This window comes from Phocoena sinus, chromosome 15 (assembly GCF_008692025.1).
Source record: "Phocoena sinus isolate mPhoSin1 chromosome 15, mPhoSin1.pri, whole genome shotgun sequence".
NCBI lineage: Eukaryota > Metazoa > Chordata > Mammalia > Artiodactyla > Phocoenidae > Phocoena > Phocoena sinus.
Window position 1 is genome coordinate 46094906 of NC_045777.1, and position 18976 is coordinate 46113881.

General features: G+C 37.4%; 1 protein-coding gene across 3 annotated transcripts in view; it reads right to left on the reverse strand.

Moving 5' to 3' along the window:
- KIZ (kizuna centrosomal protein) overlaps positions 1-18976 on the reverse strand; it is a 114196-nt gene that overhangs the window by 76356 nt on the left and 18864 nt on the right. The window lies entirely within an intron of this gene.

The following is an 18976-nucleotide window of genomic DNA, read 5'->3' on the forward strand; positions in this document are numbered from 1 at the left end:
GCAAGAATTCTTCAATATATGCAAATCAATGTATATACACATTAACAAACTGAAGGATAAAAACTGTATGATAATCTCAATAGATGCACAAAAAGCTTTCAACAAAATTCAACACCCATTTATGATAAAAGCTCTTGAGAAAGCAGGCATAGATGGAACGTACCTCAACATAATAAAGGCCATATATGACAAACCCACAGCCAATACCGTTCTCAATGGTGAAAAACTGAAACCATTTTCACTAAGATCAGAAACAAGACAAGGTTGCCCACATTCACCACTATTATTCAACATAATTTCGGAAGTTTTAGCCACAGCAATCAGAGAAGAAAAAGAAATAAAAGGAATCCAAATTGGAAAAGAAAAAGTAAAACTGTCACTGTTTGCAGATGACATGATACTATACATAGAGAATCCTAAAGATGCTAAGATGCTACCAGAAAACTACTAGAGCTAATCAATGAATTTGGTAAAGTAGCAGGATACAAAATTAATGCACAGAAATCTCTTGCATTCCTATACACTAATGATACCTGAAAGGAATGATATCTGAAATATCTGAAAGAGAAATTAAGGAAATACTCCCATTTACCACTGCAACAAAAAGAATAAATACCTAGGAATAAACCTACCTAAGGAGACAAAAGACCAGTATGCACAAAACTATAAGACAGTGATGAAAGAAATTAAAGATGATACAGAGAGATATACTATGTTCTTGGATTGGAAGAATCAACATTGTGAAAATGACTATACTACACAAAGCAATCTACAGATTCAAGGCAATCCCTATCAAACTACCATTTTTCACAGAAGTAGAACAAAAAATTTCACAATTTGTATGGAAACACAAAAGACCACAAATAGCCAAAGCGATCCTGAGGAAGAAAAACGGAGCTGGAGCACTCAGGTTCTTTGACTTCAGGCTATACTACAAAGCTACAGTAATCAAGACAGTATGGTACTGGCACAAAAACAGAAATATAGATCAATGGAACAGGATAGAAAGCCCAGAGATAAACCCACGCACATATGGTCACCTTATCTTTGATAAAGAAGGCAAGAATATACAGTGGAGAAAAGACAGCCTCTTCAGTAAGTGGTGCTGGGAAAACTGGACAGCTACATGTGGAAGAATGAAATTACAACACCCCGTAATACCATACACAAAAATAAACTCAAAATGGATTAAAGCTCTAAATGCAAGGCCAGACACTATAAAACTCTTAGAGGAAAACATAGGCAGAACACTCTATGACATAAATCACAGCAAGATCCTTTCTGACCCACCTCCTAGAGAAATGGAAATAAAAACAAAAAAACCAAATGGGACCTAATGAAACTTAAAAGCTTTTGCACAGCAAAGGAAACCCTAAACAAGACGAAAAGCCAACCCTCAGAATGGGAGAAAATATTTGCAAACAAATCAACGTACAAAGGATTAATCTCCAAATTATATAAAAAGTTCATGCAGCTCAATATCAAAAAAACAAACAACCCAATCCAAAAATGGGCCAAAGACCTAAATAGACCTTTCTCCAAAGAAGATATACAGATTGCCAACAAACACATGAAAGGATGCTCAACATCACTAATCATTAGAGAAATGCAAATCAAAACTACACTGAGGTATCACCTCACACTGGTCAGAATGGCCATCATCAAAAAATCTACAAACAATAAATGTTGGAGAGGGTGTGGAGAAAAGGGAACCCTCTTGCAGTGTTGGTGGGAATGTAAATTGGTGCAGCCACTATGGAGAACAATATGGAGGTTCCTTAAGAAACTAAAAATAGAACTACCATATGACCTAGCAATCCCACTACTGGACATATACCCTGAGAAAACCATAATTCAAAAAGAGTCATGTACCACAATGTTCATGGCAGCACTATTTACAATAGCCAGGACATGGAAGCAACCTAAATGTCCATCGACAGATGAATGGATAAAGAAGATGTGGCACATAAATACAATGGAATATTACACAGCCATAAAAAGAAACAAAATTGAGTTATTTGTAGTGAGGTGGATGGACCTAGAGTCTATCATACAGAATGAAGTAAGTCAGAAAGAGAAAAACAAATACCATATGCTAACACATATATATGGAATCTAAAAAAAAAAAAAAAGTTCTCATGAACCTAGGGGCAGGAGAGGAATAAAGACGCAGATGTAGAGAATGGACTTGAGGACACGGGGAGGGGGAAGGGTAAGCCAGGACGAAGTCAGAGAGTGGCATGGACATATATACACTACCAAATGTAAAACAGATAGCTAGTGGGAAGCAGCTGCATAGCACAGGAAGATTAGCTCAGTGCTTTGTGACCACCCAGAGGGGTGGGATAGGGAGGTTGGGAGGGAGACACAAGAGGGATGGGATATATGTGTATGTATAGCTGATTCGCTTTGTTATACAGCAGAAACTAACACAATATTGTAAAACAATTATACTCCAATAAAGATGTTAAAAAAAAAAAAAAGAAAAGTCCTGAGAAGGGCCTAAGCTGTCCCCTCAGGCTTATCTTTCAAGGTAAGCTCTGGGCAAGCACTGACATGAAGGCTAAGGTGGAGCTGGAAACTGCCTGGATGAGTGCCAAAGCCTCTTGGTAAAGACTGTGAGAATTACAGGTTTCAGGCATTTGAAGAAAGCTCTGTCTAATCATTAGCTGGTTACTAAGCTAACTGAACAGAAACTTCAGTGACCACACATGCCGAAGAATACAGACTTTACACAATTCAGAAAATCACTAAGCAAGCAAACAAAACAATAAACTCTAGGAAGGGGTAAATTTGACGTTCATTTTATTATTTAAAATGTCCAAAAGTTAACAAAAAATTATGAGATGTTAAAAGAAACAATAAGGTATGATCCATACACAGGAGGAAAAAGAACAGTCAATAGAAACTATCCCTGAAATTCTGAGGGAAAAGAACAAAGCAGGAGACATAACCCTCCCAGGCTTCAGACAATGCTACAAAGCTACGGTAATCAAAATGGCCTGGTATGGGCACAAAAACAGACACATGGATCAATCTAACAGAATACAGAGCCTAGAAATAAACCCACACACCTAGTCAATTAATCTTCAACACAGGAGACAAGAATATACAATGGGAAAAAGCAAGTGGTGTTGGAAAAGTTGGACAGCCGCATGTAAATCAGTGAAGTTAGAACACACTCTCACACCATACACAAAAATAAACTCAAAATGGCTTAAAGACTTAAACATTAAGACATGACACCATAAAACTCCTAGAATAGAACACAGGCAAAACATTCTCTGACATAAATCCTACCAATGTTTTCTTAGGTCACTCTCCCCAGGCAATAGAAATAAAAACAAAAATAAACAAATGGGACCTAATCAAACTAACAAGCTTTTGCACAGCCATAAGGAAACCATAAACAAAATGAAAAGACAACCAATGGAATGGGAGAAAATATTTGCAAATGATGTGACTGACAAGGACTTAATTTCCAAAATATACAAACAGCTCATACAACTCAACAAAAAAACCAAACAACCCAATCCAAAAATGGGCAGAAGACCTAAATAGACTTTTTTCCAAAGAAGAAATACCGATGGCCAATAGGCATATGAAAAGATGCTCAATATCGCTAATTATTAGAGAAATGCAAATCAAAACTACAATGAGGTACCACCTCACACCAGTCAGAATGGCCATCATTAAAAAGTCTACAAATAACAAATGCTGGAGAGGGTGTGGAGAAAAGGGAACCCTCCTACACTGTTGGTGGGAAGGTAAGTTGGTGTAGCCACTATGGAAAACAGTATGGAGGTTCCTCAGAAAATTAAAAATAGAATTACCATATGATCCAGCAATCCCACTCCTGGGCATATATCTAGATAAAACTATAATTCCAAATGACACATGCACCCCTGTGTTCATAGCAGCACTGTTCACAATAGCCAAGACATGGAAACCATCTAAATGTCCACTGACAGATGAATGGGTAAAGAATATGTGGTACATATATACAGTGGAATACTACTCAGCCATAAAAAACAACAAAATAATGCCATTTGCAGCAACATGGATGAACCTAGAAATTATCATACTAAGTGAAGTAAATCAGACAAAGACAAATATCACATAGTCTCACTTACATGTGAAATCTAAAATATGACACAAATGAAACTACCTATGAAACAGGAACAGACTCGCAGATATAGAGAATAGACTTGTAGTTGCAAAGGAGGAGGGAAGGTGGGGGAGTGATGGAGTGGGAGTTTGGGATTAGTAGATGCAAACTAGTATATATAGAATGGATAAACAACAAGGACCTACTTATAGCACAGGGAACTATATTCAGTATCCTGTAATAAACCATAATGGAAAAGAATATAAAAAAGAATGTATATATGTATAACTGAATCACTTTGCCGTACAGCAGAAATCAACACAATATTGTAAATCAACTATACTTCAATTCTAAAAAAAGTTTTAAGAATAAAAATTAAAGAAATTATCCCTGAGGAAGCCCAAATGTTGGACTTACTACACAAAGGCTTTAAATTAGCTATTTTAATCATGTTCAAAGAACTAAAGGAAATCATGTCTAAAAGAACTAAGGGAAAGTATGGGAAAAATGTCCAAATAGAGATGATTAATAAAGAGATAGAAATTATTTAAAAGACAGAACCAAACAGAAATTCTGCAGCTGAAAAGTACAGTCATCAGAATGAAAAATTCACTAGAGGGGCTCAGCAGCAGATATGAACAGGTAGAAGAAGGAATCAACATACTTAAATACAGATCAATTATGATTATCTACATTGAGGAAAAGAAAGAAAAAATAATGAGCAATGAACAGAACCTCAGAGACCTGCGGGATACCACTAAGCATACCAACATATGCATAATGAAAGTCTCAGAAGGAGAAGAAAAAGAAAGACACTATAATTTTGAAGAAATAATAGTGAAATCTCCCCCAAATATAATGAAAAACATTTACACATCCAAGAAGCTCAACGAAGTCCAAGTGTAATAAATTCAAAGAGATCCTCACCTAGACATATCATAATCAAACTACTGAAGGCCAAAAAGAGAGAATCTTGAAAGCAAAAACAGGGAAGTGACTCCTTACATAAAAAGGATCCTCAATAAGAGTAACAGGTGACTTATCATCAGAAACTGTGGAGGCCAGTAGGCAGTAAGATAACACAGTCAAAGCACTGAAAGAAAAAGACTATCAGCCAAGAATTCTATAGCCACCAAAATGTTACTTCAAAAACGAATGAGAGGAACTCCCCTGGTGGTCCAGTGGTTAAGACTCTGCACTTCCACTGCAGGGGGCACTGGTCGGGCAACTAAGATCCCACATGCAGTGCAGCACTGCCCAAAAAAAAAAAAAAAAAAAAAGGCAAAATTAAGGCGTTCCTCACTAAACAAAAACAGAATTTGTCACAACCATACTTTCCCTATATGGAATACTACAAGGAGTCCTTCAGGCTGAAATGAAAGGACAGTAACTCAAGTCTGCATTAAGAAATAAATAGCAGTAGTTAGGTTAACTACACTGGTAAATATGTATTTAACTATGTTGGTACATATAAAAGCATAAATATGTTTTTCATGTAACTCTTGTCTTTTAAATCATATAGGAGAAAACAAGAAAACATTTTTAATCTGACAGTGCAGTACCTTGAAAAGTACAGTAGTGCAGTACAACAGCTGGCATACAGGGGCTGGCATTGAGTGAACAGGCAAGAAGAGTTACTGATTGGAAGAGGGAGAGGAGGTGGGAGATAGTAGAGCTGAAGGATCGCCAGCAATAGGAGACGGAGGGCAAGCTGCAATTTCACTCATGCCTGACGCTGATGGAACACACGTTTGCATCTTTGAAAGTTCAAAACTTGAAGGTTCGTATGTAGGGAACTTACAGTATATAGAAAACAAAGAGCAAAATGGCAGATGCAAATCCTACCTTTTTAGTAATTACATTAATTTTAAATGGATTAAATACTATAATTAAAGCCAGAGACTGGCAGAATGGATTTAAAATATGATCCAACTATATGCTGTCTAATGAGACTCATTTTAGATTCAAAGACACAAACAGGTTGAAAGCATAGGAAAGGGAAAAGATATATCAAGAGAGCCCCATGGAAAAAAAATATACTATGCAAACAGTACTGAAAGAAAGCCGAAGTGGCTATGTTAATCAGACACAATAGATTTTTAAGACTCAAAACTGTAACTAGACACAAGACATTTTACAATGATAAAAGGGTCAATCTGTAAAAAAGATATAACAATTAGAAACATGTAAGTATATCTAACAACAAAGTCCTATCTAAAGCAAAACCCAACAATAATAGTTGGAGACTTAAATACTCTACATTCAATAATGGTTAAAATAACTAAATAGAAGATCAATAAGGAAACAGAGGACTTGAACCAACTATAAACCAACTAGACCTAACAGACATATAAAGAAGACTCCACCTACCAACAGTAGAATACACAGAATATATATTCTTCTTAAATGTACATGGAACATTCTACAAGACAGACCATATGTTAGGCAATAAACCAAGTCTCAATAAATTTAAATGGATTAAAATAAAGTTCTCTGATGACAATGGAATGAAATTAGAAATCAATAAAAGAAGGAAATTTGGCAAATTCACAAATATATAGAAATTAAATAAGAAACTCCTAAATAATTAATGGGTCAAAGAAAAAATGACCAGGGAAATTAGAAAACAGTTTGAGATAAATGAAAAGGAAAACACAAGATCCTAAAGGCTATGGGAAGAAATATTTAGAAGGAAATTCAGAGCTGGAAAAGCTTATTAGAAAGAAGAAAGAACTCAAATCAATAACCTACACTTCCATGCTAAGAAAGTAGAAAAAGAAGAGCAAATTAAATCCAAAGAAAGCAAAAGGAAGGTAATAATAAGATTAGAGCAGAAATAAATGAATTAGAAAATAGAAAAGCTGGAGACAATCGACAAAACCAAATGCTGATTCATTGAAAAGATTCACAGATTGACATACCTTTAGCTAGAATGACCAAGGAAAAAACAAGACAAATAACTAAAATCAGAAATGAAATTGGTACTTTGTTACCAACCTTACAGATATAAAAAACTGAGGGAATATTATGAATAATTGTTTGCCAACAAATTAGACAACCTAGACAAATTGGACAAATTCTTAGAAAGACACAACTACCAAAACTCACCCAAGAAGAAACAGAAAATCTGAATAGGCCTAAAACAAGTTAAGCAATTGAATTAGTGATCAAAAATTTCCCACAAAGAAAAGCCCAGGACTAGAAGGCTTCACTGGTGAACTCTACCAGACATTTAAAGAAGGATTAATACCAATCCTTCAGAATTAATACCAATCCTTTACAAACTCTTCCAAAAACAGGTGAGGAAAAACCATTTCACAACTTATTCTATGAGGCCAGCCATAATACCAAAACCAGACAAAGACATCACAAGAAAGAAAACTACAGACCAACACTTCTTATGAATATAGTTGTAAAAATTCTCAACAAAATGTTAGCAAACCAAATTCAGCATAATATACAAGGGATTATATCCCATGACCAAGTAGGATTTTTCCCAGGAATGCAAAGTTAGTTTAACATATGAAAGTTAAGTGATATAATACATCATGTTAATAGAATAAAGAACAAATAAAAAACCCAAATTATTGTCTCCACAAACACAGAAAAAGCATTAGACAAAATACAACATGTGTTTATGATTTTAAAAAACTCAGCAAACTAGGACTAGAAGGGAACTCCCTAACCTGATAAAGTGCATCTATGAAAAACCCATAGCTAACATCACAGTCAATGGTAAAAGACTGGAAGCTTTCCTTCCCTCAGATCAGAGTTAACACAAGAATGTCTGCTCTTAACACTTCTATTTAACACCATACTACAGATTCTAGCCAGGGCAGTAAGGCAAGAAAAAGAAATGAAAGGCAAACAAGATCAGCATTCTGTGTTCAAGCAATACGAGACTTAAAATTGTTGAGATGGCAATACTCCCAAATTGATTTACACAGTTAATACAAACTCCAGCAAAATCCCAGCAGGCTTTTTTTGTAGAAATTGGCAAGCTAATACTAAAATTTATATGGAAATAAAGGAACCCAGAATAGCCAAAACAATTTTCTAAAGAAGCGGAAAGCTGGAAGATGCACACTTCCCAATTTCAAAACTTACTACAAAACCAGGGGTAATTTAGACTGTACTAGCATTAAAATAGACATACAGATCAATGGAACAGAACTGAGAGTCCAGAAATAAATCCATATATCTACACTCAATGAACTTTTAAAAAGACATTATTTTTAGAGCAGTTTTAGGTTCAAGGCTAGAAGGGGCTGGAATTGTTATTTCCGTTCCTCCACGCAGGAGGCTAGCACCTTCTGGAGCTGGGTTTTTCCTTCCCTCAGGTCAGTCAAGCTCTGGCTAAACAGCTTCTCCTGAGGGCAGACCTTGTTAATAACAGAGCATTCTGGCTCCTCTCCCCCTTCTCCTCCCTGACAGTCACTGTGAGGACCTGGTAGAACTAGGGGTAAAACTCACAAAAGTGTGGGGGGCCCCTGTGGCTGGGTCCCCCAGAGTTTCTCTCGTGGATCTGCCCACACTGAGCTTTGTCAGTCACAGTTCCTGTTTCTCTGTCCGGCACTGAGTCCTGCAGAGGCGTCAGCTCCGCTCTGGGAAGCTGTCGCTCTCTCTAGTCATCTCTTGGTCTCTCCAGAGAGAGACAGCATATTGCCCTGGGACCTCAGGGACAGCATATTGCCCTGTGACCTCACTTCTCTGTCAGATCTAAAAAGAGATGTTGATTTTTGGCTTGTTCATCTTTTTACTTGTTAGGATGGAGTGGTGACTTCCAAGTTTCTTACCCGTTGGACTGGAAACTGACTACATTGTAATTTTAAGAGCTGTGTATTAACCTTTCCTATAGATGTTCCATAAATTATTTAACGAGTCTTATTTTCATGGACCTTGGTTTGCTTCCCACCACCTACCCTTCCAAACCATGTGCAATAATTATCCCTGAGTGTATGACTCTGCACACATGTGAGTAGGACAGCCTCCTAGAACAGAAGTTGCTCCGTCAAGACTGCCTTATAGGATACTGCTGTCCAAAGAGGCCATTATGTCATTATTAAGAATTTTTCATTATACCACATGGTTTAAACAGCAAAATTATATTAATCAACATTCTGATTCATCAGTATAAACAGTGTTTGTGACATAATACGTGACCTATTATCAGTAACAAAGAAGTCTTAAAACAGGCAAAAATCACCAATTACCACTACCCTAATCTAACAACTACTTTCATTTTTCCTGTACTCAAACAAAAAGTTATTTAAATAGATGGCTCCAAGTGATGGGTTACTGTGGAGAGCTTCAGCTGGCCGTATGCTGAAGGGGACTCAGAGTATATACACAATAGTGGTCATTTAGTGAAGACTTGAGGCCAATCAGTGATCAGACTTATGAGTTTGAGGCCTTTGATTTTTCACTTTCAAGACCGATTTAGGGAGTATTAATGAACTAACTCAGAACAGGGAGTACACCGCAGCCCTAAGTACCTGTCTCTTTGTTGGTCTGCTTAAGGCCAAGATATGAAGTCAAAGGGTAGGCAGGCCTTAGAGATGAGAAAGCCCCCTGGGGAAGGACAAAGGAAGTGCCCCTGAGTTATTCCTTTCAATCAGTTCCTCTCTAACTCCTCTGACCCACTAAGAGAAGCAAAAGACTCCAGGCCCATTCCCAGGGCCAAGAACTGGAGAGAAACAACAAAATCTAAATGGTAACCTGCACAATCAACAAAAATAGCATGTACCCACGATTTAAATGCTTACAGAACTGCAGAAAGCAAAAACAGTGACCACTTCAAGATGGCACTGTTAACAAAGAGTACTTCCTGAAAACAGAAGCTACAGCTCTCTGTGACGGGAAACAGTTAAATGCCAATTTTGCCAGACTTTTTAGAATATGGAACTCTGGTCCTCAACAAGCTCTAGTAATACACTAATTAATGAGAACATTACATATTAGTGTCTATAATAAACCAATAAGTAAATTGTTTATGGTTTGCCTGATTTGTTTTATCATTCTCTCCCTGCCTACACACATGCATATGTGTATGTGTATATACATACACACCATTTTCTCCTGAACCATCTGAGGCTAACTTGGAGACACCCTGCCCCCTCCCCCTGAACACTTCAGTGTGTACTTCCTGAGCACAGGGACATTCTCTTTCACAAGCAGAGTTCAATGACCAAAATCAGGAAATTTAACATTGATGTATTTTCCATTCCACAGTCCACATTTAATTGGCACAGTAATGCATACTGCCCCTCCCCCTTCCCTCTCCCCACTGATAACCATTAGTTTGTTTTCCAGTATTTTTTGTGGCTTCTTTTACTTGGCATAACATTTTCAGGGTGTCTCCATGTTGTATCAAATATAAGTATTTCATTCTCTTTAATGGCTGAATAATATTCCATTGCATGGATATACCATATTTTGTTTATCCATTTGTCAGATGATAGACATTTGAGATGTTTCCACTTTTCAGCTGTTAAGAACACTGCTGCCATGAACATCTGTGTACAAGATTTTGTGTGGGCATATGTCTTCACCTCTCTTGAGTGTGGAGTTTTTGGGTCATATGGTAACTATGTTGTGAGTACACTGGTACACAATGGTAACATTGTGAGGAACCGGGAACTGTTTTCCAAAGTGGCTACACCATTTTACATTCCCAACAGCAATTATTTAAACTTGCATAACAAAAAAGAAACCTGCAAAACTACAAGAAACCTGCAAAAACTAACTGCTGCTCGCTATAAGGCATTGCTACGTTTGAAATGGCTCAGACAGCTGTCTCTTTTTTTAAAGAATAGTCTGTCATTTTGTTTGCTTAGCAACAGGAAATAGGGTGGTCTTTAACCTTAAAATTCTGAATATTATTATGTGTCTTCTCAAAGCAGCTTCTGAGCCAGGGAAGCTGAAGAGAAAAATGCTGTGTTTCACATTATTATTGACAGTGGTATAATATTAGGAACTGAAAAGTTTTTGAGAGACGGCTGTTATTGCCAAAGGAAGGAGTATGTGTCAGTGTTTAAGGATCTGACATAATGATCAACTTTTCTATACCTTCCTATTACTTTCTGTAGTTAAGTGTTTGAGGTAAATCTGTAATCCAAGGCTTTAGTTCATTTCTTCCTTTTCCTGTCACAGTTATCCATCTGTACCTCTTAAAAAATATTGGAGAGGAGATGTTACCACTGATACCACAGAAATATAAAGGATCATAAGACTACCATAAACAACTATATGCCAACAAACTGGACAACCAACAAGAAGTGGATAAATTCAAAAAAATCTGAACAGATAAGTTACTAGTAATGAGGTAGAATCAGTAATCAAAAACTTCTCAATAAACAAAAGTCCAGGACCAGAAGGCTTCACTAGTGAATTCTACCAGACATTCAAAGAAGCATACATACCAATCCTTCTCAAACTTTTCCAAAAAAACAGAAAAGGAGGTAACTCTTCCAAACTCATTTTATGAGGCCAGTATTACCCTGATGCTAAAACCAGACAAAGATGTCACAAGAAAAGAAAATTACAGGTCAATATTCTTGATCAACATAGATGCAAAACTCCTAAAAAATATTAGCAAACTGAATTCAACAATATTTTTTTTTTTTTGGCTGTGCCACACGGCTTGTGGAATCTTAGTTCCCTGACTAGGGCTTAAACCCAGACCACAGCAGTGAAAGCACCAAGTCCTAACCACTGGACAGGGAATTTCTGACAATATATTAAAAGGATCATATACCACAATCAAGTAGAATTTATTCCAGGGGTACAGGATGGTTCAGTATCTGCAAATCTGTAAATGTGATATACCACATTAAGAAAATGAAGGATAAATATCATATGATCATCTCAATAGATGTAGAAAAAATATTTGACAAAATTCAACATCCATTCATGATAAAAGTATCAATAAAGCAGGTATAGAGAGAACACACCTCGACATAATAAAAGCCATATAGGGCAAGCCCATAGCTAACATCATACTCAATGGTGAAAATGAAAGCGTTTCCTCTAAGATAGGAACAAGACAAGGATTCCCACTCTTTCCATTTTTATTCAGTATACTATTGGAAGTCTTAGCCAGTGCAATTAGGCAAGGAAAAGGAATAAAAGGCATCCACACTGGAAAGGAACAAGTAAAATTGTCACTATTTGCATATGATATATATTATATATAGAAAACCCTTCAAGACTCAATCAAAAAACTGTTAGAACTAATAAACCAATTCAGTAAAGTTACAGAAAACAAAATCAATATGCAAAAATGTTGAGTTTCTATACATGAATAATGAAATATCAGAAAGGGAAATTAACAATCCCATTCATAACTGCATAAGAAATACCTACGAATAAATATAACCAAGGAAGTGAAAGACTATATACTAAAAACTATAAGACATTAATGAAAAAAACTGAAGAAGATACAAATAAATGGAAAGATATTCTGTGCTCATGGATTAGAAGAATTAATATTGTTAAAATGTCCATACTACTCAAAGCAATCTACAGATTCAATGTAATCCCTATTAAAATTCAAATGAAATTTTTCACAGAAACAAAACAATCTTAAAATTTGTATGGAAATGCAAAAGGCCCAAATAACCAAAGCAATCTTGAGAAAGAAGAGCAAAGCTGGAGGCATCATGCTCTTTTATTTTGAAGTATATTACAAAGCTACAGTAATTACAACAGTATGGTATTGGCATAAAAACAAACACATAGATCAGTGGAACAGAATAGAGACCGCAGAAATAAACCCACACATATGGTCAATTAATTTACAATAAAGGAGCCAAGAATATACAGTAGAAAAAAAACCCTCTTCAATAAATGGTGCTGGGAAAACTAGACAGCCACATGCAAAAGAATGAAACTAGATCACCATCTAACACCATATACAAAAATTAACTCAAAATGAATTAAAGACTTGAATGTTTTACAAAATCATAAAACTCCTAGAAGAAAACATAGGTGGTAAACTCCTTGACATAAGTTCTTGGCTATGATTTTTGAATCTGATACCAGAAGCAAAAGCAACAAAAGCAAAAATAAACAAGTGAGACCAGATCAAACTAAAAAGCTTCTGCACAGAAAAGGAAACCATCAACAAAAAGGTAACCTACTGAATGGCAGGAAAGATTTGCAAATGATATATCTGATAAGGGGCCAATATCCAAAATATATAAAGAACTCATATAACTCAAGAGCAAAACATTATCTGATTAAAAAATGGGCAGAAAAATCTGAATAGACACTTTTCCAAAGAAGACAGAGATGGCCAAAAAGTATATGAAAACATGCTCAACTTCACTAATCATCAAGGAAATGCAACTCAAAACCACAATTAGATATCACCTCACACGTTAGAATGACTATTATCAAAAAACAAGAAATAACAAGTGTTGATGAGGAGGTGGAGAAAAGGGAACCCGTGTGCACTGTTGGTGGGAATGTAAACAGGTGAAGCCACTATGAAAACAGTATAGAGACTCCTCAAAAAATTAAAAATAGAACTACCATATGAGCCAGCAATTCCACTTCTGGGTATTTAACTGAATAAAATGAAAACACTATCTTGAAAAGTTATCTGCACCCCGATGTACACTACAGCATTATTTACAACAGCCAAGGTATGGAAGCAAACTAAGTGTCCAATGATGGCTGAATGGATAAAGAAGTGGTAAAAATATACAATGGCATATTATTCAGCTATGAAAAAGAAAATCCTGCCATCTGCAACACCATGGATGGACTTTGAGACATTATGCTATGTGAAATAAGTCACACAAATACCATATTATCCCTCTTACATTTGGAATCTAAAACAAACAAACACAAACCAGGTTCATAGATACAGAGAACAGACTGATGATTGCCAGAGGTTGGGGGTGGGAGATGAAAGAAATGGGTAAAACTTTTTTTAGTTTAAATAAATTGAAAACATATTGGGAGCTGGGGAAAGTGATAGCAAAGCAAATGAATACAGTTGAAAATATTTTTAAAATCAGGAGTTCATCTTTACTGGCAGAAAGGGGAGAGGACATGCTGATGGATCCAGCAGCAAGTTAAGAACTACTGTAATGGCGTCTCAGTTAATAATAACTGCTTACAGTTTTCAAAGCAGGTAGATCTTGAATATTATTGTACTTTGAAAAATATACTTATGTTATACTTCATGTTTTGCAGAATACTGCAGTAATTTTATCTTTTCTTATTATTTTTCCCCCACAGACGAGGGAATTGGTAAGTAACAAGATAAATGCAGAATGTTAAAATGGAGCTGTCAAACCCAATTTCCAGCTTTTCACACAGTACAATTACTGCTCTTAGTTTCTACAAGCCCTTAAGTCACAATGAGAAGATTTCCAAAAATCCCTTAATAAAAATTTACATATAACAATCCTGAAGGAATTATTTTACTTTATTGCGTGTTATAAACTGAATTGTGCCCCCCCAAATTCTTATGTTGAAGCCCTCCCCCAACGTGACTATATTTGGAAATGGGGCTTGGAAGGAGGTAACTAAGGTTCAGTGAGGTCTATTAATCCAACAGACTGATGTTCTTAGAAGAGGAAAAGACCCGAGATCCGCCTCTCTCCACACATGTGCACAGAGAAAAGGACACACGAGGACCCAGAGAGAGGACAGTCATCTGCAAACCAAAGAGAGCTCTCACCAGAAACCACCCCAGCTGGCACCTAGATCTTAAGACATCCAGCCCCCCGAAGGATGAGAAGATAAATTTGTTGTTTAAGCTACCCAGAATGTGCTATTTTGTTATGGCAGCCCAGGCTGACTAAGACACCATGACAATGTGATTTTTAACTCTTCATTTTGCCAATGGGATAGATTCGAGACTCAACCAAATTTTCACAACTGAGGCCAAGAGGAGATGTTACTGGCCACTAAATCCAAAAGAGGTTAGAACTACCTAAATTTTTAAATGGGTCCATTAAATTCAGGCTTCAAAGGTATGTCCTGTAAGTTATTCTGTATTGTAATCATGCTAAAATCATCTATTATGAGTTGCTACCACCAAGGGCTTTACTTCTCGTTTCCTAATTGGTAGGTAGCCTCTCTATCCCCACTCCCATAGGTAAGTGGTAGAAAGCCAGGGACACCCTCATACGGCCACCCCAGTGGAGAAGGAAGATGGCTGACGACAGTGACAGTGGGGACAGGGGCAAGAGGATCACTGAACACGTGCCAAGCACTTACCAGGTGTCAAGCAGACTTCTATTCATTACCTTTTTAAACCCTCAAATCAACCACTGTTATTATACTCACTCCAGCAAGACTTACAAGGTCGGACAATTAGCTCTTGGTCACAGGATCCAAACCCGAGGATTTCAGTGCCCATCTCTTATGCCACAATACTCAAAACTGAATGAGTTAAACTCAAATTGTGTTACTAAACCACAGCTTTTTTTGAAAAAAAAAATCCCCAATAATGAATCTAAAGTGTATGTCTAATTTCTTACTCAATTAAACCAGTGCAAAATCAGATCTCACTTGATTCAGCTGGACTATTATACCACCAAGGGAGACCATTTCACTCTCTCCCAAGGTTAGGTGAAAATGCAGCATCTAAATGAATAACTGAAATATTTCACATGATACGGCTAGACTGTTTTTATTTGACCACGAATTTCTCCCAACTTTCGAGGAGCATTTCACCCATACTACCTTGGAAGGCAGTGTAGCAACATGGCTAATAACATGGATGCTAAAGCCACATGGTCTGGGTTTGAGTTTGGGCTCTGCCTAGCAGTGTAGTCTTGGGCAAGTTAACCAACTTCTTTGAGCCTTCCTCTAAAATGAGGATACGATAATATCTACTTCCAGGATTGCTGACAGGATTAAATGAGTTGATGAATATGAAGTGCTTAATGCTGCCCCTGACAAAATACGTGTGCAGTCACTGTTCCCCACTGTTAATATTAGGATTAGAAGCGGAAGTAACAAGCTGCACAGTCACTCTCCACGTGACCCTTGCAGGGAGGTTTACAACAGAGGAAGTGGAACTCCCCAACCAGCCTTTAGCCCTGTGATGGAATTCTCTGGTCCTCCACATTCTCCAGCCCTGACAGAGTATAATCTTTCTGTGAAGTATCCAGCTCACTTCTGCTTTTAGTAGAACATATTTCACAGTGTAACAGTTCAAAGAAACTTCACAAATCCCACCTCAAGGTTTATGCTCTCATTCACTAATGCCATCTCCACCTCTCCTGGGTGCATATGTTTTGATGTGTCTTTATGTGTATGCTCTAGTCACTGCTAATACGAAAAATCTGGGCAACAAGAAGAACATGCCTAGAGACCAATGGAACGAGGGTTCACCCCCAAATAAAAAATGGCAATGTATAATAGAGAAGGATTACTATATTATAGTAAAATTTGTGAGGAGTCAAATGGGGAACGGAACTTTGTCTTTTCTGTCTATTAACAACAACAACATAAGAGTTTACTAAGTAGACTAATATTAGAAACAAGCTTGGGGGATGAACAGATCGATGATTACTTCTCTTCAGAGAACACATGACTCTGAAGAGCAGCAACTGGATGCATGAAAACACTGGACTCCTATTATAAAACCGAGCTAAAGTTCTACATTGAAAAAATAGACAACTACTACCTGATCATTCTTCTTAGTGGCGCATTCAAGCTGCTGCTTCTGGTTGAAAGTTGCACAACCACTTTTTAAAGCTATCTTTTCATAACTCAGAATTATCATTAATTTGACAGCTCCTCTCCCCTTCACTGGCATTCTCCATCTCAATGGCCACCCCAACTCAGGCCCTCAGTTCATTCCTTGCATCTGAATGAACCCAGGTTTTCTCACCCCATGAGCTCCTTCCTCCAGGGCATCCTGCATAGCACTGCCAGCCCTGCCTTCCTGCGCCTGTGATGTAACTGCTCTGAGCCCCAGTCCTTGCTTCACCTGCCCCATCATGCACGTGCACACGCACTGATTCCAGGGGGAAATTTTCAATCCTCGAGCCTTGGACTGAGTTCCACGATGCCCCTTTCCAAGATCATTTTCTCCCACTCTCCTGCAAGAATGTTCGCCTTTAGCCAGACTGATGGCTTCTCGCCGGGCTTCCTGCTTCCACTCCTTCACTCACAACATCTTCAGACCCAAGAATGTCTATCAAATACCCAGTGACTGGCACCCTCCCCACCCTTCACGCCAGCTCACACACCACCTTCTCCCCTAGGCCGTGGAGGACTCATTGCAGAGGAAGCAAACTTTCTTTCTCCATGTAGCTGGGACTCAGCACACACTATCCCAGGCCTCAGAAAGAACATCGCTTTGTGGGAAGCGCCTCAAGGGCAAGCATCGTGGCATTCCTAGAGGGACCTGCTGCAGCTTCTCAAACAGAGCACTCACTCAGCAACGATCTACTGAATTCAACCACCGTGCTCAGGCCATTCCCTGGAGACCAGCGCTCTGGGCACAGAGACTAACTCATGTGACTGCTGAAAGATAAAACATACCCCATACGGTAAGGAATTGTTCTGGTTTAGTGTATAGTAAGTGTTAACTAATTCAGGGTTCTGCTGAAATATTTTTACCTTTTAATTGATAGAACATCAATGGGAAATTGAAAAAGGCAAGCTATGTCTCAAAACGTTACCTAATTGAGTCTTACATACAGTCAAAAGTCAAAGTTTTTAATGAGATGACACATTCCAGTAAACAGGAAACACTTCTAATTATTCTATAACATTTTAAGGAGTTGTCAGCTATATGTCTCTTGCCCTAATTTTAAATATGACTTAAAAGGAAACTATATAACTATATGTAAGGTAAGGAATCAGAAGTGCAAATATAAAAAAAAGTCTCCTGTTTTATTTAAGTACCATTGACACTGTCATACTAACAAGGTGTCTATCAGGAACAGCACAGAAAGAACAAACTAGATTATAGATTAAAAAACACGTCAATTATTTCATGACCAAACGTCAAACAGAAAAACTGCCTGAATGTCTCAGAAATCTATCACATCATACCACATTTGGTATACATCTAATGGCAGAGAAATCATTTATCATTAAAGGCCTTTTTATATAGGTCAGGGTTGCTGGGGCTTGGTGTTCTGTATCTTACAGTTTAAAGAATGCTCTAAAGTTCTAGGTTTTTTAACTTTTTAATCTCTGGGAAGGAAAACTAAAACTTCCTATAAACTCAGATTAATGCCTGTTAATGTACGGAAAAAAGAAAAACTAAAACCTTGCTCCTACTATAAAAACAAAATAGTGTGGCCTCTGTTTCTTTTCTGATAAGAGTCTTAAATACCAAACAGTTAACTGCATAATAACATTTACTGGCAGCCCGGCAGCCTGCTTAGCAGATATATAAAACAGGTAAAAGGAGAAAAAGTTAATTTCTTGGCTGAATGATTCCATCGGTAGCTATAGGGCAAACCTGAAAGTCTTTCAGTAAAGTAGCAGTTGATTCTTCTATCAATCTGTAGCACACATACTCTTCCAAGGAAAGCATTAAATATGAAAATCATATCCCGTTATCATCTGTTTCCAGCTTTCAGCCCAGTAAGCTTTTCTTAATGAATGCTGCAGCCTAAGGAGGAAGCACGCTGTTGGCTTCTCTGAATAATGGAGTGATGCTCCCATTTTTGCTTATTACAATATCGACTGGCTGAGGGGGTTTCACACATAGTCACAAGTGACTACTCTTGCCAGCATGCTCCAAGTTATTACAAGATGTTTTTAGACATTTCATCTAAAAGAGCTTTACTGCTTTTAGTGAAGAAAACATCTATGGTCTTGAGCAGAATCATTTATATGGAGATAGGCGGGAGGATTAGAAGCCTGCATTACGGCAGATAC